General features: G+C 47.0%; 1 protein-coding gene and 1 long non-coding RNA gene across 3 annotated transcripts in view; one reads left to right on the top strand and one right to left on the bottom strand.

Annotated features, from left to right (window-relative positions):
* LOC144889637 (uncharacterized) overlaps positions 1-1204 on the top strand; it is a 55346-nt gene extending 54142 nt beyond the window's left edge. Inside the window, exon 4 of the long non-coding RNA XR_013621948.1 lies at positions 838-1204. This is a non-coding gene — a long non-coding RNA (uncharacterized LOC144889637). The remainder of the gene's footprint in view (positions 1-837) is intronic.
* LOC137411091 (E3 ubiquitin/ISG15 ligase TRIM25-like) overlaps positions 1-26415 on the bottom strand; it is a 212658-nt gene that overhangs the window by 119464 nt on the left and 66779 nt on the right. The gene's annotated exons all lie outside the window — the stretch shown is intronic.

Genomic DNA, 26415 nt, shown 5'->3' with positions numbered 1-26415 from the left:
CTGGCAAGTTGGAATAATCTTCTTACTTCTATCTTCACCAACGTTTACACGTGCAATTTATTGAGGAAGTTCATCGGATGCTCCTGTTGGCCATGCCATGAAGTTCAATGACTCATTAGGCACAACACGGGCAGCAGCATCCATGTTGATGTCTGCTGCTGTTGGTGGCCAGATCAGCTGAGGATTGGCACAAGTTGCAATGATACTCCTCTTCAGTGATTGTGCAGCATGGTAAAGAACTCTATAGTTATGCCCTGCATTCATATGAGATGTGGTTTCATCTTGGTTTGTGTCCGAGTCATCTGTCTCATCTGTGCTCACATTAGAGGAGAGTGGGAGAGCAACCTCCTCGAACATCTCGTCTGTGGACAAATCTTCCACAATCACTAAATCACTTGTTGTTGTGAGATGATCTCAAAAACTTCAGAAATGGGTTTGTCTTTTGAAGTCTCTTCTTTAGATAAAAGGATTTATATCCAATATCTACCCCCCTCTACCTCACATACCCATTTCTTAAATGAAGATAGTAATTTCTTCAAGCGCAGCACTTCACGTTTCTTTGTTATTCTTTCTTCTATGACCGATACACAGAAGTATTTGTATTCTGCCTCATCGAGGTTTTTTTCAAGACCCTCTTCATTCTCTTTCCTATTCAGAAATCTTGTGCAGCTCTGGTAACAAGTTAAATGGTACCTAACTTCTAACGCTACAAGATCCTGTCCAAGTATATGCAATAAAATGCTCTCGTCTTTGTGCAATTCTGCAGCATTCACCAGCTTACCCACTGTTACTGTTTCACACCAGATACGTTTTTCTTTCTTTCCTTTTTTGCCTAAGTGTTCGATGATGTACCTTTCTTTGCTGCAAATGATGCATTGGACTGGCAAAAGGTGAGAAGCCCGAGATGGTACAGCATGTCAGTCAGGTCCTTTCTGTCAGAGAAGTTGAAACTCGGGTGCTACTTCCTCACTCTGCTTAGCTTCTTGCTTCTGGATTCCACTGGTTGTAGCAGCTGCATTTGAAAAATAATTAAAGCAACAAAGTGAAAATGGAGGAAATAGCATTGAGATCTAATCAATGAATAGCTTTATGTTACAATATTTTAATTTCATAGATTCTATATGTATATTATAGAGGCCAAAACAATGTCATTAGTTTTGTGTTTCATTATGCATGATGATACAAATAAAAAGCTTAACCAAGACATACAACATGTAAGTATCTCCACATCAACAAGTTAGTGCAGTGGTCATACGTACGTTAGGGTGTTCAGAAATTATATGGTGTGAAAAATGTTTTTTATTTCAAAAACGCATACCCTCTAATTTTGTGAGGTTGGTCATTATGAACAAATCTGACAACTTCCAGGTGGATCAGTATACATTAAGTGACAGCTCAAGTCATATGTAGGAATGAAAAAAGAACCAATTTTTCGGAAAACTAGTGATTTAATATAGCTTTCAATGCTTTACTTTTTAAATCATTTAATTACTCAAAAAACATATTGTTGCGGATATGAGGATTGCATTTTTTTGATTGTGTGTATTGTATTGTGGTAAATTGTTGTGTAACATTGTTGGATATGGCCCCTCCTGCCTCCAGAGTTGTATAAAGGTAAAAAGGGCGTCCTGGTAGTTAATTCCATGAAACACCACATTGAAGGACACGATAAAACCCTTGTTCAGTAGCTTATATCTTATTATGTGTTTTAGAGTAAGGCCTTGTCTTCCATTAGAATGACACTCCATTGCACCGAATCAATTAAGAATAGCTCCCCTTCAATACTTCCATTTCCCAGCCAAACTCTCCATCTGCGGGTAAAGCAGTTCACAAGCGTGGGGTGCACGCCCTCTCATTTCGCTGCTAGAGTGAATATGTGCTCCGTGGTCTGTTTGAACAGGAGGGGCTGGGTCGCCAGGGAGAGGCAAGCCCAGGGCGCGCCACGAAGGGCGGGGCTGTTCAGCCCCATGCCCAAATAAGGAAACAAGCCCGTGGCTCGCCACGAGGGGCGTGCCGTCGGCGCCATGCCCAAATAAGGAGACAAGCCCGTGGGATTGCCATACAAGGTCACAAAACAGAGCATGGGGAGGAGGGCGGTACCGAAACCGAAGAGGGCATGTCAGACCCGCGCTAAAGGTATGCGAGAAGGGTGCGACGATCGCGGGCAGAAAGAGACACCAGAGATACGGCAGATGAGTCCAGGTGCGTAAGAGGGTTGGCAGTCCACCGGGAGAGAGTTCAGAGTTGCACCGGAGTTGCGTGAGAGATACGAAAAGCCTTTGACAAAGAGCCGCTTCAACCAGCCCCGTTTCAACCAACCCCGTTTCAACCAGCCGAGTGACCCTGCCGGCGTGCGCTGTAAAGCCGAATACAAGGAGCTGCCGGCTCCTCGATTCCCGCCCGGAGTGGACCTGCTCGCTGTGCCCTGTGATCCCACCTGCTCATCCCTCCAAACGATTCCTACCCTTCCATCCATTTGCGTACGTGAGTTTGTTTTGTTTGTTCTGTCCTGGGTAGGTAATTAAGTCAGTATAAGCTAGTAATTTGCACTGTGTTACCTGCTTTTTCATGTCCGTTGTAAATACCCGTGACTGCTCTTTTTGCTTATGTGTGTGTAAATAATAATAATTACTCTTCTGTATGTCTTCTTCTTCCTCTTTGCATTCGTCGTCTTAGTCTTTTCCCTATTGAGTAGCTGTGGCGCGATACGGCCAACGTCTGGGAGAATTGGGTGAATTGGGGAAGAACTGTTCGGCTGCGGTACCTCCGCTCGGTAAAAATAACATCTAATCCGTGGACCGTAACAATATTTTTCAATTAAGAAAATTATAAGTCATATGTCAAATGTTTTCGCATGATAGAAACCACTGTCTTTATCATATTAAGTAGATATCATTAGGTTGTGTTGTCCTCAAAGAAATGTTTCTTCAGTGGCTTTCTGATCAATTTCCTGTGTTGTTCTACCACTTGGTAGATGAGCTGATGCTGTTCTTCATCATGAGTGAGGGCAAGGTTGAAATCTGTAGCCAACTTTACGGCACGTTCAGCACAATCATTGACCACACGTAGTGCAGAAACTTTTTCTTGGGCAAGAATATAGTCTTGATTCGAGCTCCATGTTTCAGGATCGCTTTTAAGGAACTCCTTTGACAACTTCAGAGCACAGAAGAGATTGAGAGACCTTCTTGTCACAAACTCAGCTAGCTGCCTCCCTTTGAATGCGTGACTGGCAGGAACATGAACTCTCCTCACATCTTCTTTAATCTCAGGCTTTTCTAAGGAGATTACCACAATCATCCTTTTTCACCTCCACTGCACTTTTGTCAGAGAAGAGAACTAAGCCAACCAAATCTTCACTCAAATACCATAGATGACTCCTCAATTTTGACAGAGCCGTCTTGGCAACTTTTTGATCGACTTCAGAGTAGTCTTCCATAGCCTGAAGAAGGTGTAAGTCATTGGAAGGTGCATTGCAAGTATCATTTGCAGTGAACCATGCTTTTACATACAAGGTGACTGTGAAGAGACAAATACGTCTTAGTGACTGAAATTCATGTGCAGATAGCTGAAACTGGTCGCGAAAACAGGATATCTTGAGGCAGTATATGCCTTTAGCCATCCAGCGTGCACGATGGTATGCTCCAGGTGGACTGAACTTTACATGTCCTTCCACATTATCTCCAAGTGTGATGAGAGCCAGTCTAATGAATTCCAAATAGTCATCTCTTGGCTGTTTGTCCATTAGTTGACTGCGAAGAAAAGTTATTGCAGAGTCGCGATTGTTTTAAAACCAAACCTTCTCACTGCCATCAAGGCTTGTGGCAAGTGATGCAAATTTGCTTGTGTCAATGGAAGTCCAATGCTTCTTAAAGCGACCGAAAATGCCAATTTGTGGTCCAGATGCAACAAAGAATGTGTCAAATACAGCTGAAGCAATGATTTCAAATATGTGATGCCGACAAGCCAAAAACAGTAGGCGTTTGTTTAAGGCATTTTGAATGATTGTGATTGCACCCATATTAGTCTAGTAGGAAGACTAGGTCCCCCTGCACCCCCCGGAGATATACTTCTAATCAGTGTTTCTAGATTGGAAAAAATGTGTAGGAAATGACTAGCTATGGCCCCAAGCTGAAAAAATGTCCCACATACCATTTTTATGCAAATTACTGCTGCCATTATCAAAAAAAGACTAGGTCCCCCTGCACCCCCCGGAGATATACTTCTAATCAGTGTTTCTAGATTGGAAAAAATGTGTAGAAAATGACTAGCTATGGCCCCAAGCTGAAAAAATGTCCCACATACCATTTTTATGCAAATTACTGCTGCCATTATCAAAAAAACGATTTTTGACATATCTCAGCCAATATTGCAGATAATTGAAAAATGAAGGTGTCTAGACCCATGTTTTGAAGGGCATAGATCATGATAGAACTATTCATAACATGATTACATGTGTCTATGGTATACTAGTATGCTAATTAGTGCTTTATTTACAAAATAATCACAGTTTTACGAAATAATAGACTCATATTAAGGTCCGTCTACACAGACGTTAACACAAAGTTTTATTTTTCTAAATACCCTGTGAAATTCACCGAATGCCCTGTGAAACCTGGGATTCTTCTCCAGCTTTTTCAAGGGCCCGACTTTTCCCTTCCCTTTGAAGGCACTGGTGCAGTCTTCTCCGCTGAACACATAGTACCCCAGGAGAGTGGCACAGTAGTCCTCTCCCAGGGATTCTGCCAGCTCAGAGACGTTGACAAGTTGGCGATGCTTCCCTGACCCTGTATCCAGGTACACCGTCAGCTTGATGTTGTGGGCATGGTGGAGCAGGATCAGGAGGATGTCTGTGTCCGGTGTTCTGACTACAGCGTTCTTGTATCCGATGGTAGCAGCATGATGGAGGTACAGAACCACCCTGGTATCAGTCTCTTCCTGGTTGCTGTAGATCGTGGGGAGTTCACGTACCTCGACCTGAAACACAAAAAGGCACCGCATTTCAATCACCAGTCACTGCCAGTTTCAGTATATCTCCGGGGGGTGCAGGGGGACCTAGTCTTTTTTTGATAATGGCAGCAGTAATTTGCATAAAAATGGTATGTGGGACATTTTTTCAGCTTGGGGCCATAGCTAGTCATTTTCTACACATTTTTTCCAATCTAGAAACACTGATTAGAAGTATATCTCCGGGGGGTGCAGGGGGACCTAGTCTTTTTTTGATAATGGCAGCAGTAATTTGCATAAAAATGGTATGTGGGACATTGTTTCAGCTTGGGGCCATAGCTAGTCATTTTCTACACATTTTTTCCAATCTAGAAACACTGATTAGAAGTATATCTCCGGGGGGTGCAGGGGGACCTAGTCTTCCTACTAGACTATATGGAGTCCTGTATTTGTGCTTGTTGTGTCAAAACATAATCCAGCAAGCCATTCAGACACACCATCCCATTCATTGATGAACTTAATGATTGCTTCTCCTATCAGGATTCCAGTACCAGATTGAACTTTTGGAATGCCAAGAAGCTTTATACGTCATTTCCAGATACAACAACAGGCAAACGATCAGCCATTGTACCATCATTGTCTGGCATCAACTGGCCATCAAAATGTACAACAAGAGGCGTATCAGGCGAAAAGTTTTCCTGAATAGTTTCTCCAATTGACTTGCGGACTGTCCTTCGAGCTTCATCAAGTGAAGTTGTTGACAGTGTCAGTCTGCTTACAGGGACCCCAGCAGCTTTCAGTGCAGGACCAATGATGTGCATTGCTTCACGTGGTGTAGTTCCAGTTCTATCCAAACTTGCTGCAACAAAAGGGTCTTCTACGATGCAACGTTTGTCCAACTTCATAGTCATTGGAGTTGTTGCTCCTGATGTTTCAGGCATATCGATTTGTTTTGAGAAATATTTGTTAATCTCCACAGGCTCATCATCATTTGCAGTTTCTTCACCTGTTGATTGTGATGAATCATCCAGCACTTCATTAGGGTTCATCACCATCTGTTTTTTTGTTTCCTGTTCTTTTTCAATGCGCATCATCTCTTCACCTTGTCGTTTCTGTCATTTCTCTTCTCGCTTTTTGAACTGCAAGTCTTCTCCGGTCATTATCATCTTCCTGGGTCCTTGTTGATCTTGAAGGAACTCAAAATCCTGTGGAATTTTGATAAGCTGTTCAGAATTAGCATGTGATAGATCAAATAGCTGATTCAGTTTATGGCTAAAATCTGTCTCCAATTGACCCTGCCTCTCTGTTCGCCATGCCTTGGTTTTCCTAAGAAGGACATACTCCTGATAGAAAGCTTTAAGTTTTGCAATTGCATTTGGTTTGTGCTTTGTGGGAATGTTAGCCATATGCCAAAACTGAAGTACATCATCAATGACATTTGAACAGCTTCTTGGAACATCCAGCTTGTTGATCTTCAAATCGAAGAACAGACGACATAATACAGGAGTATGTCCTGTATTACAGACGTCGAGTAAGGCTTACAATGACGTCATTATTTCAGGAGAATTGCCTGCTGCAAGGGTAATTGTATCGTCCTTATTACCTTCACAGTACATTGAAAAAATGTGCTGGTTTTTAAAATGGGAACATTCATAAATGTTCTTAGAAATCTTCCAGCTGATTATAATATTTTAAGTAAAGTACTTCTCTGACGCAGACCATGGAAAGTAAGAATTTGAGGGCTTGGCCCATGGCCTAAAATATTATATTGGTGATGAGGATTTTATTTCGAAACGGAGCTTGACCTTCCATAGTGCAACCCACGCTGGAGCGATCACATAAAAGGTGCCACACTGGGTTGTTTGTGTCACCCTTGTAAGCGATCCTCAGCAGTCGGCAAGGTATTCAGTGAACCAGTAAGGAGAAAGCTATCGTGAAAGCGTACATCCCTTTGGGCATCTACGTTGAAAGCACAACCCCTCAGAGTACCATCAGTAACCCCTGACAACCAGCCGGCATCCCAAACCCCTTGATGAAATCCAAACAGCTTGCTGTCACCAGAATGTCCACAGCAATGACTGCAAACTGGAGTCAGAAGGCAACAAGAATCTCAAAATTGTAACCCCATCTGCATCCTCAAACTAAGTTTAAATAAAATGACAGCTTTAAAAAAAATGTAAAACTTGTTAATTTGGTTCTTCATATTCTCATAATATAGAATTGTTGAAAAATTGATGTCAAAAACTTAAATGGAAACAGAACTTAATCTCTCAATCTGATCTTGGATCTCATCGTGTTCCTTTCAAGACCTTCCTTTGGTTTCCAGTTTGTAATTCTTGTCTCTGTCCTTGCCATGTATCCAGCCAAGTTCCATTTGAGTTTTTTGATTGTGACCAGTGTTTAGGAATTTTGTTTTCTGCCTGATTTAGTTGTTTTTCTTGTCCCTTTTTGGTTTTGCTCATATGGTAACTTTCCATTGTTTGAACATCAATTTTTACTCGATCTTTGATGTAGTCCATGTTTCATTGCCATGTGTGATATGGGGAGAACATCCATGATGTAAAATTGTTTATCAGAATAAGACTTCTACTTATATTTTTCATGAAACTTGTATTTGTGAAGGGTTTCACAATAAAGAGAGGTCTTCAAAGCACAAATGCAGTGTCTGTGTGATTGTGAATATGTAATGGCACATTATGATCAATTTATTAGTCATTTGAGAGTTTGGAGTTGTCCACATCCCGAAAAGTAAACCTTATTAAACCGAGAGTTGTTCACCAAACCACATGAAAGCCATGCAGACCACTTACCATCATGGCATGACTGCACTTCATGCCATCGATGACTGCTGCCAAGCAGCGCAGTTACACAGGTCACAATGTGAAGCCCACATAGCTGGTTGCTCCCACATTTTTCTCAACATCAATGGTAATGCAATGTTAATGGAGGGAATAGATTTTCACACAGATGTGAGGAGTTGAAACGAACCCCTCCCCCCCTCCCCCACCCCCTTTCCCCCACCACAAAAAGGTTGAGATTCAAGTCGATGTGGCCAGGATATAACGAACAGTCAAAAATAAATAAATAAATAAATAAATAAATAAATATATATATATATATATATATATATATATATATATATATATATATATATATATATTGTTACGGACACGACTTAGATGTTATGATGGGCCGAGCGGAATGGCCGCCGTGTTCGCACAAGTTACCCGATTACACTCGAACGTTGGCCGAATCGCGCTACGCTAGATCAATGAAGGAACGGACACAACGGCTGGGTTAAATGACACGACACCAGGGGTACAGTTCTCAAGACCTCCGGAGGAGGATATAATATGGTTATGCAGAACGTTTAGATTACACGGCACAGAGGTACAGCACAGAAAGATGGGCACTTATACACGGTCTTATCTTAGCCCCGACAGACCACAGACAAACGGGACAAGACTGACTCACACAGGAATTGATGGCAAGGAAGGGCAGGCAGTCGATAGCTCAAGGTGCACCTTGAGCTCAGGGGCAGAATCGACCCGGTCCGGTCTAGAGATGCGGGGAGGTATCGTCGCGCTGGAGGTGGCGTCCTTTTCTCTCCAAGCTGAGGCGCATCTGACGTCACCTCCGTCTTCCTGCGCATGTCCAGCGGGGAGTGACACGCCCTCGGCTCGTTAGCTCCGCCAAAGATGGAATCGGTCCGCCGCTTCTTATTGGGTGCGGGGGGGTTACCGGGCTCCGCCCTTGACGAGGAGCTGACAGTGAGCCCCTGCATGGTAACCCCGTCAGAGCACATGGGCAATGGCGGCTAACCAAGCCGGAGTGAGGACGCACACTCCCCGCGCCGCCGCCGCCCCGCCCCCGCTGTTGTTGTAGTTGTTGTTGTTGTTGTTGTAGTTCCATGAGGAAGAGATGCGGGGAGGTATTGGGAGGTCCTAAACTTACTAATGGTGCCATACAATCACATTCTGGTGCAACGAAGAGTCAGAATTAATGGAAACGAGTCCTTAACTGACATAGACTAAGAATAACTAGCAAGATGTCCTATAGTTGTCTACGTGAGATGCGGTGAACCTGGGTGCGACATTTAATGGGGGAAAAAGGGGAAGGTCGGGGCTACAGAGTGTTGTTTACAGACAATGGGACTAGGGAATGGGGGATTGGGGATAGTTGGGGAGTATTGGGGAAATAGGGGAATATTTACAAGCGGATATGGATGGAGGCCAAATCCCATATCCGCAACATTGCACCCTTCTCTACCTCGGGGCGTCCCGACCCGATAAATTTTTACCTACTTTAGTGTGGCACTCCGATGTAGTTCCCTCTACTATTAACTCAACCCTGAGTGCGACAGTTTTACAGATGTTCACAAATGAGTAAATATGTCCCCCTGCGACGTTGCACCCTTCTCCTCACAGAAACACACCCACAGGATAACCGAATCGCGGAAAGAATTCTCAAACTAAACATACAGCCGGTAGGGAGCATTATTTACACAAGACTACACTGATATTTACACTACGATCCAGGACCTGTTTTTGGAGGAACACATGCAGATGTTATGCATAGAGAGAGCACGCATGCCAGCATCGATACACCAACCCACGAGTGCCCTGTGGCCTTACGGCCTTTAATAATGTGCAGAGCACCCCGTTCAAGCACCAAAAGCACCACCCCATCACACAGTCAGCACCATCCGGTGCACCAATAAAGTGTTCAACGTCACCGGTGGTGTCGCAGCCGGCCGATGTTCTGCCGCTGGTCTTGCCTTCCTGAAGTGCTTGGCCTTCTAGCTTCCTTAGAAAAAAGAAAGGCGCCAACCGCGTCCATTTCTGTATTGTGGCCGTCAGGGGGCCAACTAAAAGTGGTTCACCTGTATGGCATAGGTGCCACGTTGACCCATAGGTCCATCAACGGGTGGTGCTTGGCCGCAAAAGACTGCGGTCCATGGTGGGCGGCCACAAAAATTGCGGTCCATATGGTGTATCGATCCCGGCAGCAAGCAGCGAAAGTGCAGGCCCACAACTGCGGAGCCAGCACCTCTCTCTCCTCTCTCTCTGCCCCAAAGCCACATCCTCGGAGGTGGGAGACAAAAGAAGAAGACAAGTGAGTAAGGTGGTAAGGGCGCAAAAGTGCACGCAATATAAGGTAATGCACACTGGGGGCACATGGGAACCAGGTGAGACAGGTATGTTCCTACAGTACACCCCCCCCCCCCCCACCAGGTAACCTACATTGCCCCTCCCTTACCCCTTACTGTATCCACAAAACACAACACTACCCATAAACATCTACTTTACAAATCAACAAACGTCCCTACTGTCTTCCCCGTTCCTCCCATATACCAAATTCGTCTTCTCTCCCTCCTAACCAATCAAATTTGCCATTTCCAACTCTCATCACAATTTGCCATCTCCAACTCAACATCAAAATTTGCCATCACCAATTCATCATCAGTCCCTCCTAAGGAGGGAGAGATGGAATCACCCCAATGTCTCATCCACGTCGTGATGCGTCTCACCAATCCACACAGCAATTCTCATTTCCTGCACACAGAACAAAGAAAACACAGGTGTGGAGTCATCATCATCACCTCAGGTAAGTGGCTGCGTATGGTGCGACAGGTTCAGCAATCCTAACTATTTCCTAAATGACTTTAACAACTTTACATTACCCGGGGTCTTTCCCTGCCAATCCATTGGCCAACTTACACTATGGGTTCTACAAACCAATTCCCATTGACCAACCTGTGGTGCCTCTCAATTTGGGGTCTCACTCCCCCGATTCATCTCCCGGTGCCCTCGCACAATTTCTGGGCTGCGGCGTGCAGCTCTCCTAGCAGGTCTACCCACCTGCACACCTCCACCACTGCAGTTGCCTCCGAGCTTACCTGCTCCTTACCCTAACCTATCTACCTGGGGAAGGCCCTCTGGCGCTCTCCCCACTCGGTGCCCTCTCTGGCACTGGGCTACCCGGGTCCGTTCTCCGGATCCTCGGGCCCCATCCACAACTCTACCGACTCACAGAGCCCACCTGCGGCCTCACCTGGCCGACATCCTCACAGTGGTGGAGTGCCCAAACCAACTACACACACTAACAGGCTACACGCCCAGCCATTTCCACAACACTAATGCACCCATCCACAATACCATTCTGCAACCGCACCACAAATGCCAATATCCAACCACAATTTACCTATACCCTCTACCTAACACTTACACTACCCGCCCCGGGTATCCGTGATGGGGGTCCACTCTTCCCCCATTCACACCTTCGCACCATCCACTCCACTCCACAATTTCCACTATTCTCACTCCATGTATTCCACACACCTGCACTTGCACACCTGTGCTCTCACACCTGGTGCCACCTGCACCCTTCTCTCCCCAAGCGCATTCGCGCTGATCCACAACACTCACTACTCATACACTGCTCCACACACCTGACCAGCTCTCACACAGCATCATCTCATCTAACTACTCCCCTCTGAAACTTGCGCTTCCCAGTCGTCCCTTTAAACTATTGCGCTCCCTCGTCATTATCATCCACTCTAATCTACCTGCGTCCCCACTACAGGTATCAGTCACTATCTAAACTTAACGTTACCTAATGTCATCTTCGCTAGATCCCTATCAATATAACCTAACCCACCCGGGCTAGTTTTCACTGCCATCACCCCATAATCTATCGCGCATTTGCCCCACCATGGGAAGGGTGGCAGGGATGCCACCATTACCCACCGGGCCCATCGCTCACTACCAATTTTGCACATCAAATTTCAACAAATCAAAAATTTGCCAATCACTACTCATCATCTGCCAATCATTACTGCCAATCCTTTGCCAATCATCAAATTTAGTTTTTCTCTAATTTTGGGTCCAAAACACTAACCTCATCACCCAGTCTACTTACTAATGCCTCTCGGTGCGCCAATTTACTTCTAAAGCTCGGCTGCGTACAGCCAAGCCATGAATGCGGGTTGTTCTGTGCCAGCGGCTGGATGCGTCCCGCATTCGGGGCAGGGACGGAGGTTTACCCGGGCCGAGATCCCTCGCACCATCTCGGCACGGAGCCATCCCATGGCCCGATATCGACCTGCCGGAATGCCTCAACAAAAAGTGGTCGCCATGACGACCCTTCCTATCGGGCTGCCCGCTCCGCCTAGTGGAGCACGGACGCGGCCGTTCAAAGCGAGGCCCGGCACGCACCGAGGGCCCGATTCGGCTAAAAGTCGCTCTAACCTCTAACCCGGTTACCGTCGATGCTTCCCCTGCATGCTTACGTGCATACGCTACCCCTTTCTTGCTCACCCCTCCAGCCGTTTCCATGCTCCTCGTCGTACCTTCTCTAACACACCCAGGTACACTCATTCCACTCCCCGACTTGGTCACACACCTGACCACCGAACACCTTGGCACACATTCGTCGCTCGCACACCTCACCAACACACCTCTTCGCGCCCCTTCCTCAGTCACCTCCTCTGTGACAACCACAGGTGTGCTCTCACCCGCACACCCAACCACGTGCCTCACTACCAATTCCAACGTGCATTCCCACACACGCTCTACCATTCCAGGTGTGCTTCCTTTCTCACCTGTCACAACCAACTCACGCTCCGTGTCACTCTTACTACTCTCACCTCCACTCTTGACAGTGCACTCACCCTTACTCTCGACAGCGCACTCTTTCCTCATGCACCTGTCCATTACACACCTTTCTCGTGCACACTCTCCCGTTACACCCTCTGTAACACTCACCACAGGCATGCATTCTCCCTTTACACCCTCCGTAACACTCCTCACTACGCGCTCCCATGTGCTCCCTCGCACACGCGCTACGACCGACTCACTCTCGACAGCACCCTCACTCCTTGGCATGCACTTTTTCCTCACACACCCCAGAGTCGGACTTTCTCGCACACCTCCTTTTTCGCACACCAGACCTGTCGCACACTTCACCAACGGCCTCTCACGAACACCCGGGTCCATCTCGACCCCCAAGCTCATTAAATCACCTGGCGCATCATACGCACGACCATATTGGTCACCACTTACACCGGGTCCTCTTTCTCTTCGCTTCTCCTCCATCACCTGCGAATCCCTCATCCGGTTAATGAGCACATCATCACGATCCAAACACAGACTTTGGACCAATTCTTTTACCTCCTCTTTTATCTCTTTCTTATCCTCTCTCCGTCGCTTCTTAATTTCGCTCACCCCTTCTTCCACTTCTTCTAATTTCTGCTTCACCTCTTTTATGTCCCGGTACGTCTCCTCAAGCTCGTCCTCTAAGGCTACCTTGACCGTTTCCATGTGCGTCCTCACCTGCCGGTCCTTCGTCTCCATTACCTCTATCACCTCGTCCAACCTCGTTGTCAGTCCCTCACGTACCATCTGACATTCCCTCTTCGTCGCTACCAAGTCATTTTTAGGTCATTTTGTGTCGCTTTTAACCCTCCTATTACCGCTGTGTTCTTCTTTACCTGGTCCGTTAGTTCTTTTTGTCCCTCTGTCAGTTGTTCTACTTCCTGCGTCAGGTCCTCTATGCCCCCTTGTAACTTTACAGTCCCCTTTCTCACCTCCTTCTCCATGCACTCCTTACAGTGCCTCACCTCCTCGCGCACTCCTCCGACCTCCTCACTCACTCCTCTTCTGATCTCCTCTCTCATCACTTGCATCTCCTGCCCAGATGCCACCCTCATCTGCTCCATTTCCTCCCTGTGAGCATCCAGTTTGGTTTCTACCCCCATTCTGACCCCCTCTATCTGCTGCCCCATCTGTTTAACTTCCCTTTCCGCTTGGTCCCTCATGTCCCTCAATTTGCCTTCCATACTGTTTTCTAACCCCTGTAACCCCTTTTGCATCCCTTCCATTTGATTCTCTTGAGCGGCCATTCTGTTTTCTACCCCCATTAACCCCTCCTGTATTTCCCCTAATCTATTGTCTAATCCCTCAAATTTGTTTCCTAATCCCTCTATTCTACTCCCTAACCCTCCGATCTGGGCCCCCATGTCCTCCCTCAATTTCTCGCTATTGGACCCCATCCTTTGTTCTAACCCCTCACCGGTACCCCTCGCTTCGTCCCTCATTACCCCCATTTCGTCCCTCATTGCCCCCATACTGTTTTTCATTTCTTCATTATTCTTGTCCATAAGGGCCTTCATTTCCATAAAATAAAGGTTCAAATCCACCGGTGGCGCTACTATGGTCGCGGGCGCGGTCGCCGTGGCCATGTGCGAGGCGCCATTTTGCGCGCCCGTAACCTTGTGCGTGACGACGCCATTTTGCGACCCTGCTACCCTCACTGCTTCGCTCTCCTCATGTCCCTCAATTTGGTCCTGGATCGACCCTGCCTCACTCTCCTCTACCGGAACCCAGCCGTCTTGGTCTGCCATAGCGCGACTTTCAAAATTCGGGTTTTTTTTTTTGTAAAACACAATTAAATTTCGCCGTTATAATTTCGAGCGCGTGAAACGCGCTCCGGGACCGATCCCACTTCCCGACACCAATTGTTACTCTAATAGTACAATTGGTGTTCCAAAATTTGGGCCTAACAAATTTAGTCCCAGGTCCGAATCCAACTCCTGACAACCAATTGTTACGGACATGACTTAGATGTTATGATGGGCTGAGCGGAATGGCCGCCGTGTTCACACAAGTTACCCGATTACACTCGAACGTTGGCCGAATCGCGCTACGTTAGATCAATGAAGGAACGGACACAACGGCTGGGTTAAATGACACGACACCAGGGGTACAGTTCTCAAGACCTCCGGAGGAGGATATAATATGGTTATGCAGAACGTTTAGATTACACGGCACAGAGGTACAGCACAGAAAGATGGGCACTTATACACGGTCTTATCTTAGCCCTGACAGACCACAGACAAACGGGACAAGACTGACTCACACAGGGATTGATGGCAAGGAAGGGCAGGCAGTCGATAGCTCAAGGTGCACCTTGAGCTCAGGGGCAGAATCGACCCGGTCCGGTCTAGAGATGCGGGGAGGTATCGTCGCGCTGGAGGTGGCGTCCTTTTCTCTCCAAGCTGAGGCGCATCTGACGTCACCTCCGTCTTCCTGCGCATGTCCAGCGGGGAGTGACACGCCCTCGGCTCGTTAGCTCCGCCCCAGATGGAATCGGTCCGCCGCTTCTTATTGGGTGCGGGGGGGTTACCGGGCTCCGCCCTTGACGAGGAGCTGACAGTGAGCCCCTGCGTGGTAACCCCGTCGGAGCACATGGGCAATGGTGGCTAACCAAGCTGGAGTGAGGACGCACACTCCCCGCGCCGCCGCCGCACCGCCCCCGCTGTTGTTGTAGTTGTTGTTGTTGTTGTAGTTCCATGAGGAAGAGATGCGGGGAGGTATTGGGAGGTCCTAAACTTACTAATGGTGCCATACAATCACATTCTGGTGCAACGAAGAGTCAGAATTAATGGAAACGAGTCCTTAACTGACATAGACTAAGAATAACTAGCAAGATGTCCTATAGTTGTCTACGTGAGATGCGGTGAACCTGGGTGCGACATTTAATGGGGGAAAAAGGGGAAGGTCGGGGCTACAGAGTGTTGTTTACAGACAATGGGACTAGGGAATGGGGGATTGGGGATAGTTGGGGAGTATTGGGGAAATAGGGGAATATTTACAAGCGGATATGGATGGAGGCCAAATCCCATATCCGCAACAATATATATATATATATATATATATATATATATATATATATATATATATATATATATATTAGGGTGGTCCTCAAATGTAAACATTAACTTTTCTAAAGTGCTTTTCCATTTTTTTATTACACCTGTAGAGAGAACAAATTGGGTAAAATTTCATTTCATTTTGAAAACTTTTACCACTGTCACATGGCCCCTGCTAATCTGCTAATCAGCACTATACAGAAATTATTTCGGTTTGTTTTAGTTATGATGGCGAGTGCAAGTACTTCAAGAAGAGCAACCAGAAAAAAGAACCATGTGTGGCTGATAGGCTGCCATATTGAAAAACTACCAGAAACTCGGTTCCCATCTTGGCAAGAGATTCTGCAGCGATACGTTAAGCTACATCATGCTGAGAAATTGGACATAAGCAGTGTCGCAACAACTGTTGTTCATGAGACATTATGCATCTGGGAGAAAACACGGATCCCCAATGCAGATGAGCGGAATATCATTGCAAAACTAGAGAGAAAAGTAGAACAATACAGATCCATCCTTAAAGGAAAGAGCCGGCGATCTGTCCCTCAGATAAAGAAAGAAGAGCAGTTTCAAACCGGTCTACGTGACTTATTTGACATTGCTCATGTTGATGTCCTTGATCTGATCAAAATACCAGAGGACCGTGAATTCCTAAATGCACAACGGGAGCCAGGTCGACGGGGCTTTATGGTTGGTGTTGACAAGGTGCTAGCAGGAAAAGAGGAGCGGACACATCAACGCGACAAGGTGTTGACTGAAAGAGAGCAGCATGAAAAAGAGAAGCAAGCAGCCCGAGAGGAGACTCTTGAGCTAGCATCATCAACAGACAGCAGTGCTGAAGCCAGTGATCATGACGACTCTGCTTTTCTATCTGCTTCCAAGAGGCAGAGCCGAAAGCGTGCAAGTAGCATTGTCACACCGGACCTAACAGCAGCTCTCGACCGCACCAAGGTTAGCGATCGATCAGCTGTTCACATCTTGTCAGCAGCAGCCTCTGCTCTGGGACACGACCCTTCAGAGTTGGCCATCAACCGCACATCGATCAGGAAATCCAGGTGGATCCAATGGAAGACAATTGCAGGTGACATCCAGGCATCCTATGCTCCAAACACAAGTCTGGTGGTTCATTGGGATGGCAAGCTCCTTCCAGACGATGGGACTAAAAAAGTTGATCCCCTTCCTGTCATTGTCAGTGACCCACAAGGAACTGGAAAGCTTCTGGGTGTGCCAAAGCTGCCAGCAGGAACTGGACTAGCATCAGCTGCTGCTGTTATGCAATGCCTCGAAGAATGGCATTTGCAAGACATGGTGGCAGGTATGAGCTTTGACACGACAGCCAGCAACACTGGTTCAGCACTTGGTGCGTGCACTATTTTGCAGCAAAAGCTTGGACGACCACTATTACATTTTGCATGTTGGCATCACACTCTGGAACTAGTGGTAGAGGCAACAATGGCAGCATTCAAACCATTTATTGGTCCATCAAAAGGACCTGAGATAGCCATCTTCAAGCGTTTCCAGTCAAACTGGAATTCCATTGACCAAAGCAAGTTTAAGCCAATGATGCCTGATGACCTGGACTCTGTAGTTTCAGGTGTATTTTTAAGTTGCAAAGAAGATGTCGTTTCATTCTGCACCCAGAAACTGGAATCGGGCCAACTACGAGATGACTACCGTGAACTTCTTGAGTTGACTATTATTCTGTTTTGTGAGCGTCCTCCGAGAGGATTCAGGTTCATGCAGCCAGGAGCCATGCATCGGGCAGGATGGATGGCCCGTGTGATTTATGGAATCAAGATCTACTTGTTCCGTGATCAGTTTCGACCGACCCCAAAGGAACTCACTGGCATAAAGCGTTTTACAGCATTTGTTGGAGCAGTGTATACCAAAGCCTGGTTCAGCACTCCATCTGCCATTGGTGCTCCCGCTGGAGACCTAGCTCTCTTAAAAGCACTCATTTTCTATCCTGATTCAGTGATTGCCGAAGCCACCAGCAAAAAGCTTTCCAATCACTTGTGGTACCTCAGCGAAGAACTGGCAGGACTTGCTCTGTTTGACGATAGTGTTGAGCTTGATGTCAAGCGAATGATAGTAGCTGCTCTTAAAGAAGAATGCCAAAGAATCCTCAACCACGGGTACATGTGGATCTTGCAGCAAAAGAAGCCATCGCTGCCAAGACTGTTGCAGATTTTGTTACTTCTGCCTCATTGCGAATTTTTACTGCATTCAGTCAATACTGACTTCCTAGAAAACGACCCTGGTGAGTGGGCCGATGACCCATCATTTCAGTCATCACAGCAGGTCTTGCGCGGTATTGCCACTGTCAACGACTTTGCAGAACGTGGTGTAGCATTAATACAGGACTACAATCAAGTCTTGACAAAGGATGAACAGCAGCGCCAGTACCTGTTGCAAGTTGTTGAGTGGCATCGCCATCAGTTCCCCGACGCAAAGAAGATAAGGAGGAAATAATTTACCACAGAACTTATTAATGAGGAATTCAATGGTCTGGAGGACTCTTACTCTGTGTGTTTATGATGATTGTCATACATTCTTACTGATTTGGGATTACATCTGAGTGTTGTTTATTAAAAACAATTTTGTGTGTCGATACTGTAACATTGTAATTTTCAACCCATGTGTGACAGTACTAAATAAAGTCATATAGAAACAATCTTTGGCACATTTCATTTTTTTCACAATAAGGAACAATTTTAGCAACAAGCACCTGAAAAAAGTCCAATTTTATATTTTGGTGTACATTTGAGGACCACCCTAATATATATATATATATATATATATATATATATATATATATATATATATATATATATATATATATATATATATATATGTCGAGATCATGCCTTTGGTTGTGTCTTATCTAATTGTGGTTTGCATTTAATAGTGGTTGCTTTGTGAAAAGGATTAAGCTTACTATGTTCCCTCTTGCTTTGAACTATGCTTTATTGTCCAACTGTGCCAAGGAATGTAGAAAGATAGTGAAACTGCTTGCTCTGTTAGACCCCCTCGTGAAAACGCGTCTGTCTGTCCTTGACCAAAGGCCAGCATGGAAGATAAGTTTTGAGAATGTCACTGTGCTCTTTCTCCCGCATCTTTCCCTTTGCTCATGCCAAAGAAGATAGGGTCTCTGTGGGAGATATCTGGCCCGTTTTCCTTTGTCCGCGCCCATTTTTCAGCGGAGATTTTTTGTATAATTTTGTGTATATAAATAAACACTGGGTTGCCAATTTTCTAGGAGTGTATGGGGCCATGCTGTTCAATTGTGAATGGTATGACTCTTACACCCTCCACAGCGCTGTGATATTGGTTCATCAATAAATCTTGTTATCCCAGGAACTCAAGGTGTGGAACATGGTTCTATTCTCATCAGTTGGTGTCAGAAGTGGGATCCGACTCTGAGCGATATTTGGGAGGCAGACCCTGTGGAGACTCAGCGGAGAGGCTGGCCAGCACTGATTCGATTAACGTGAGCTTTCATACTGAGGGGTCTTTCCAAATTGAGCTCCGTTCACTCACCCAGGCTGTCTGTCTCCCATTTCGTCATTCCGTGCTTGGATCACGAACAAATTGGAATCTGGTGTGTAAGTACAGGCCTATTTGGCTCGGGTAACAAGTTGTCTATTGATGAACCAAGAAATGGGGGTCAGTTAGCAAAAAGGGGGGACTTCTTGGTAAAGCCAAGAACTTCCCAGGCAGGGCAGTCTGGAGACAAGATGGAGTTGATGGGGTTGATAGTAACCAGCGAAAGTATTGGCTGCGGGCTAATGGAGGAGACCCAAGGAATATGGCCAGGATAAGTGTTAAGCTAGGTTAAGAAGGGAGAACCCCTTTAGGAAAGCCCTGGCATGGGTGATAAGTTAGACAAGTTAGAAGCGCTATACAAGCATTGACCGCGAGTTAGCGCCGCGGGAGGACCGGATTAGGGAAATATCGGCGCGGTAAACTAAAAGGCAGGATTTTTCGGTGGATGGCCTCGGGGCGCTTCATTGCGCCTTGTACGCATCACGACCTGCTTCTTGCAAATGGGGGTCGTGCTGCCGTGCGCTGGGAGCGACCGCCTGGGCGCATGGACGGGAATATGTTCCGTGCACGTTAATTAAATATCTTAAGGGAGATTAAGGTATGTCGGAGTAATACTCAATCTGAAGTAAACTAGAATGATTTGAGTTCTGGAGACGGAGTGCGTGTCTTCAATGCATTCGGGTGGCCGAGTCAGGCGAAAAAAGGATTAAAATGAGCCAGGTAAGAAAATGATGCAACCAGCCGCATCGGGTGGTTGCACCTTTATGAAAAACTGAAGTTAAGGGCTCAGAATGAGGGAAAGAATAACGTGTGGAGTTGCCGCATGGGGATGCAGCCCGGCTAGCATGGAGGCCGGCGAGATAAGCAGAAGATTGGGAGAGACCCAAAAATCCTGTGAACAGGTGCAGTTGGGATTGAGACGGACGAGTGTGGGAGAGCCGTCTGGAGAGAAAGGCGCATTATGGAACAGGAAGATGCGTGAGTATGGGGGAGAACCCTGCTATGAGGTTGCTTGGAGGATGTGTGCCCAAATGCATTATGGGCCACTTCAACTTTCCTACACGTGAGTCGTTCGTGCCTTGCCAGCAAGGTGCTTCATGCGGTGTGCTATGCACCATGTCGGTATAGTGGTCGCCTGTGACTCCTGCCATGCAATATCATGAGGAATACATTGTTTGATAATGGAATTATAAGAGGAATGCTGAATGAACGTTGATAGTAACGTGAAGTATATTAAATGAGGCGATTGACATGGTTGAATGTAGGATTTCAAGACAATAATGAATTTCCGGTGCCAACAGGAAGTCTTGTCCATACAATGAATGATGTATGGGGTGGATGAGGTCTCTCTGAATGAGGTGAATGAGGTTGTCTAGAGCGGATGAAATAGAGAATGGCAGTTGCAAGATCGAGATACGGATGTGATGCGGATTGGCAGCTGGAAGACGTAAGATGCAACGGTACATCTTATCTGTGTTGATCAATGCGCCGGACAACGGCTTTCCAGGCAAGCGATGGTGGTATGATTTAGTTATGAAAATGCATATGGGTCTCAGGGCAGATAATGCGGGACAAGCTGCCCCACAGGCGGATGGGGGAAAGTATTGGAGAAGATAATGTGGGTCGAACGCTCATCTGAGGGATGAAAACGGTCGAGGTTTCAACTGTCGGCATGTGATGTGGTTCACGCCGGGCGAATGATGTGTGGATGGGTTGCGTAATGGCTAATGCATCTCTTACTATCAATTTTGCACACCAAATTTCAGCCAATCAAAAATTTTCAAATTACTGCCAATTCTATTCACTATTCTAAATTTCGTATCAAATCCACTATCACTATCACCATCATCATCGTCCACTCACTAGTGCCTCTCGGTGCGCCAATTCACTTCCACAGCCCGGTTTCATAAAGCCGAGCAATGAATGCGGGTTGTTTGGTGCCGGCGGCTGGATGCGTCCCGCATTCGGTGCAGGGACGGGGGCTTACCCGGGCCGAGAGCCCACGCACCACCTCGGCACGGAGCCATCCAATGGCCCGATCTCGACCTGCCGGAACGTCTCCACAAAAAGGGGTCGCCATGATGACCATCCCTATCGGGATGCCCGCTCCGCTTAGTGGAGCACGGACGCGGCCGTTCGAAACGCGGCCCAGCGTGGATCACGTACGGCGGTCCTTTCGAACCCGCCGTGGTTCGGATCCCCGCTGGTCCTCGCGGCACGCGAAGCTGCCCGACGCGCACCGAGGGCCCGATTCGGCTAAATGTCGTTCTAACCGCTAACCCGGTTACCTTCGATGCCTCACCTGCATGCTTACACGCATACGCTACCCCTTTCTTGCTCATACATCCAGCTGTTCCCATGCTCCTCGTCGTACCTTCTCTTACACACCTCGGTACACTCATTCCGCTCACCGACTTGGTCACACACCTGACCACCGAACACCTTTGCACACACTCGTCGCTCGCACACCTCACCAACACACCTCTTCGCGCCCCCTCCTCGGTCACCTCCTCTGTGACAATCACAGGTGTCCTCTCACTCGCACACCCAACCACGTGCCTCACTACCAATTCCAGCGTGCATTCCCACACACGCTCTACCATTTCAGGTGTGCTTCCTTTCTCACCTGTCACAACCAACTCATGCTCCGTGTCACTCTTACTACTCTCACCTCCACTCTTGACAACGCACTCACCCTTACTCTCGACAGCGCACTCTTTCCTCATGCACCTGTCCGTTACACACCTTTCTCGCGCATCCTCTTGCGCACACTCTCCCGTTACATCCTCTGTAACACTCACCACAGGCGTGCATGCTTCCGTTACATCCTCTGTAACACTCCTCACTACGCGCTTCCATGTGCTCCCTCGCACACGCGCTACAACCAACTCACTCTCGACAGCACACTCACTCCTCGGCGCGCACTTTTTCCTCACACACCCCAGAGTCGGACATTCTCGCACACCTCCTCCTCTTCCTTTTGTAGATGCCACCCTCATCTGTCCCAATTCATCCCTCTGAGCATCCAGTTTGGTTTCTACCCCGATTTTCACCTCCTCTATCTGCTCTCCCATTTGTTTAATTTATCGGGCGGATTGCTCCCCTATTTCCCGCAATTTGCTTTCCATTCTATTTTCTAACCCCATTAACCCATTTTTCACCTCTTTTATCCCGTTGTCGAACCCTTCAAATTTTTCGTCTAACTTCCCAAATTTCTTGTCTAATCCCTCACAGGTACCCCTCGCTTCGTCCCTCATTACCCCCAATTGCTCACTCTGAGCCCTCATTTCGTCCCTCATTTGCTCACTATTCTTCTCCATAAGGGCCTTCATTTGTATCATAAAAAGATTCAAATCTACCGGTGGCGCTGCTACGGTCGCGGGCGCGGCAAAATTTGGTGCCGCTACACCCACGTGCGCGAGGACACCATTTTGCGTGTCTGAAACCCCCGCATCCACCTCCTCATGGCTCCTCTCCATTTGCTCCTGGGTTACTCCTAACCCCTCTCCTAGTTCACCCACCGGCATCCGATCGCCTTGACCAGCCATGGCGCGATTTCAAAATTCGGGTTTTGCTTTACAACACAAATTTCCAGCAGCTCGTAATTTTGAGCGCGTTAAGCGCGCTTCGGGCCTCGTATCTCACTCCCCGACACCAATTTGTTACGGTCCGCGGATTAGGATGTTATTTTTACCGAGCGGAGGTATAACCGCGGCCGAACAGTTGTTCAATGACTAAAACCCGATTTACCCAAACGTTGGCCGTATCGCGCCACAGCTACTCAATCTGGAAAACTCTAAAGTGACCGAATGCAAAGAGGAAGAAGACGTACAGAAGAGTAACGGGGTTTATTATTTACACACAAGCAAAAAGAGCAGTCACGTTTATTTACAGGGGACATGAGACGCAGGTGACACAGTGAAAATTACTAGCTTATACAGACTTAGTTACTACCCAGGACAGCACGAACAAAACAAACTCACGTACGCAAATGGATGGAAATTGCAGGCAGGAATGACAGGAGGTGGGTGGCTGGACGAAGGCACGGAGCTGGCTGGAGTTTGATCCCACACGGGACGTCGGGCTGGACCTCGACGGCCGCCGATGCCACCGATCCTGTCGTGTGCGCGGGGTAGCGGGTCGGAGCTGCTTGGTGGAGCCAAGCCAACGCTGCTGGTGGGGGTTCTGGCATGACGGGTTCTCTCCCTCTCTCACTAACTCCAGGACTCTTTCTCTCTTGCTTAGTCCAACTCTTCCTCACCACCGACAACTCAACGAAACCCCTCCACTCTACGCAACCACTGACCACCACTGACGACCAACCCAGCTCTGACCAAAAACCACACACTCAGCTCTTGTCGTAGCTCATATCATAAGAGCTCATATCCTTGGGGAACGCCCCGCGCCGGGTTATATAGGCCCCGCCCCTCAACCTTTGCGAACCTCCTCCAAACGCTCTTCCTCCGCCCTCTCAAACCAAACCCCTCGTGCTCGGTTGGTTGTTCGGGGCTGGCTCACTCCTCCCCTCTATGACGAGGTGGAGACCCGCCTTTCTTCCCCAACCCTGCCTCGTGGCCAATGGTGGTTGAAGAAAACTGCCAAAATGCAGTTGGCCATTGAAATGAAATGAAAGGGGATCTACTCTTATTTCACTTGGTGCAATGGAGTATTTAAATTAATGGGAGACACAGCCTTACCCTAAGACACATAATAAGGAAATAAACTACTAAACAGGGGTTTTATCGGGTCCTGCAATGTGGTGTTTCATGGAATAACTACCGAGACGCCCTTTGACCTTTACACTACGGAGGTATTTACAAGGATCATGACATTTACAAAGGGTGATCTTTACAACAATTTACACTACAACAACAAAAAAAAAACATTCTCATATCCACAACAATATATATATATATATATATATATATATATATATATATATATATATATATATATATATATATATATATATATATATATATATATTCCAAAAACAGATCCTTGAAACTACAGACCAATGAGCCTGCTCCCAATCATCAGCAAGGTCATGGAATCCATCATCACTTCTGACATTAAATCCTTCTTCTTCTCCATTGGCTTAATCTTAGATCATCAATGTGGATTCAGACCAGGCCAATCTACTCTGGACATGCTGCTTCAGCTATCTCAACAATGGACGGATGTCCTCAACATCAGACCGGAAATCAGAGCTGCCTCCCTTGACATATCTCATGCTTTCGATAAGGTCAGGCACCCCACCCTGCTCACCGATCTCTCCTCTTGTAGAATCCATGGAAATCTCGAGTTTGCGCATGCGCAAGATTGGAGGTCACGTTTTTTTGAAGCTGTCCATGCGCTCACGCTTTCGAAGTTAAATAAATTTTTCACAATTGTGTTTTTGTCGAAACTGTATCTATCTTTCGGTGTGTGCACCTATAGTGTGTCTTTCGTAACATTGTCGGTGTTAATTTTTCATACATGTATGCAAAATCGTCAGTTAATTCGTGTCGCGTATTCTGAGGCCTAGTCGGCTACCGTGTCCGACCTTGAGGCTTTGTTTTTGCTCAGCGGTTTGTCGATTGCGCTGCAATTACTTTCGTTCTCTGTTTTTGTCCATGTCTTTCACCCCATACTTCCTTGTTTAACATCTCGACAATAAAAAAAAAACAAATTTCCTTCTCTGTTCTTATTCGTTTATTCGTTGTTCTTATTTGTTCATTCGTTCTTCGATCACGTTGTTCGTGATCACGTTGTTAAAAATGTTTAAACTTTCCCCTGAATAACTGTATTCTGTTGTATATTATAACACCTTTTTCTTCTTCTTCTATAAAAGGATGCTTTCGACTTGCTCACCAAATCTATTCATTCCAAAAAAAAATTCCATCTCTTGCAGTTCCTTTTTTCTACATTCCCTAAACTCTCCTGCACTCCAGCCCTCCTTCAGCGTCCTCAAATGTATTTTTGACTTGAAGGTCTCAAGAAACTCATTTTGCAATAAATGTTCGTTTCCCATTAATCGTACCCTTTTCAAAATCCTTTCTCACCCCTCCCCTCCAAATCTTCCCCATCACCCCTCCCCTCCAAAACTTCCCCATCACCCCTCCCCTCCAAATCTACACCCTTGCCCCTCCCCTCCAAATCTTCCCCATCACCCATCTCTTTCAAATATTCCCCCTTGCTCCTCCCCTCCAAATCTTCCCCATCACCCCTTCCCTTTCAAATCTTCCCCCTTGCCCCTCCTCTCCAAATCTTCCCCATCACCCCTTCCCTCCAAAACGTCCCCATCACCCCTCCCCTCCAAAACTTCCCCATCACCCCTCCCCTCCAAATATACCCCCTTTCCCCTCTCCTCCAAATCTTCCCCATCACCCATCTCTTTCAAATATTCCCCCTTACCGCTCCCCTCCAAATCTTCCCGATCACCCATCCCTTTCAAATCTTCCCACTTGCCCCTCCCCTCCAAATCTTCCCCATTACCCCTTCCCTCCAAAACTTCCCCATCACCCCTCCCCTCCAAAACTTCCCCATCACCCCTCCCCTCCAAATCGACCCCCTTGCCCCTCCCCTACAAATCTTCCCCATCACCCATCTCTTCCAAATATACCCCCTTGCCCCTCCCCTCCAAATCTTCCCCATCAGCATCCCTTTCAAATCTTCCCACTTGCCCCATCCCTCCAAATCTTCCCCATCACCCCCTTCCCTCCAAAACTTCCCCATCACCCCTCCCCTCCGAAACTCCCCCCACACCCCTCCCCTCCGAGACTCTCCCTCGCTCCTCCCCTCCTAGACTCCCCTCTCAACCCTCCTCCTAAAAGCATCCTGCCCGGTTCTTCCCCCTTCCAACTTTCACCTTTATCTCCCCCAACCTTCTGCCTCGCTCTCCCCCCTCCTCAAATAACACCTCACTGTGCCTCACCCAATCACCATCAAACATTTTGTCCACCCCATTCTTCCCTTTCTCCAAGCTATTCTGAAATCTCTGACACACCTTCAACAGCTCTCCCTACCTCTTCCTCCTTTCCACATCTTACCATACCCCTACCCCCACCCTGTTCTGTATCCGATGCTCCCCCTTCCTCTTCATTAACGGTATGGACCTCAAACATCTGGGGCCTTCGCTCAAACTTTACTGATCTCTCCATACAGGTTGCTTCCGACAAACCAGATGTGATCTGCTTAACAGAAACTTTCCTCCTTCATGATGTCTCTGATTCCTT

Source organism: Myxine glutinosa, chromosome 1, assembly GCF_964187855.1.
Source record: "Myxine glutinosa chromosome 1, kmMyxGlut1.1, whole genome shotgun sequence".
Taxonomy (NCBI): domain Eukaryota; kingdom Metazoa; phylum Chordata; class Myxini; order Myxiniformes; family Myxinidae; genus Myxine; species Myxine glutinosa.
This window is presented reverse-complemented; position numbering and strand designations above follow the sequence as displayed.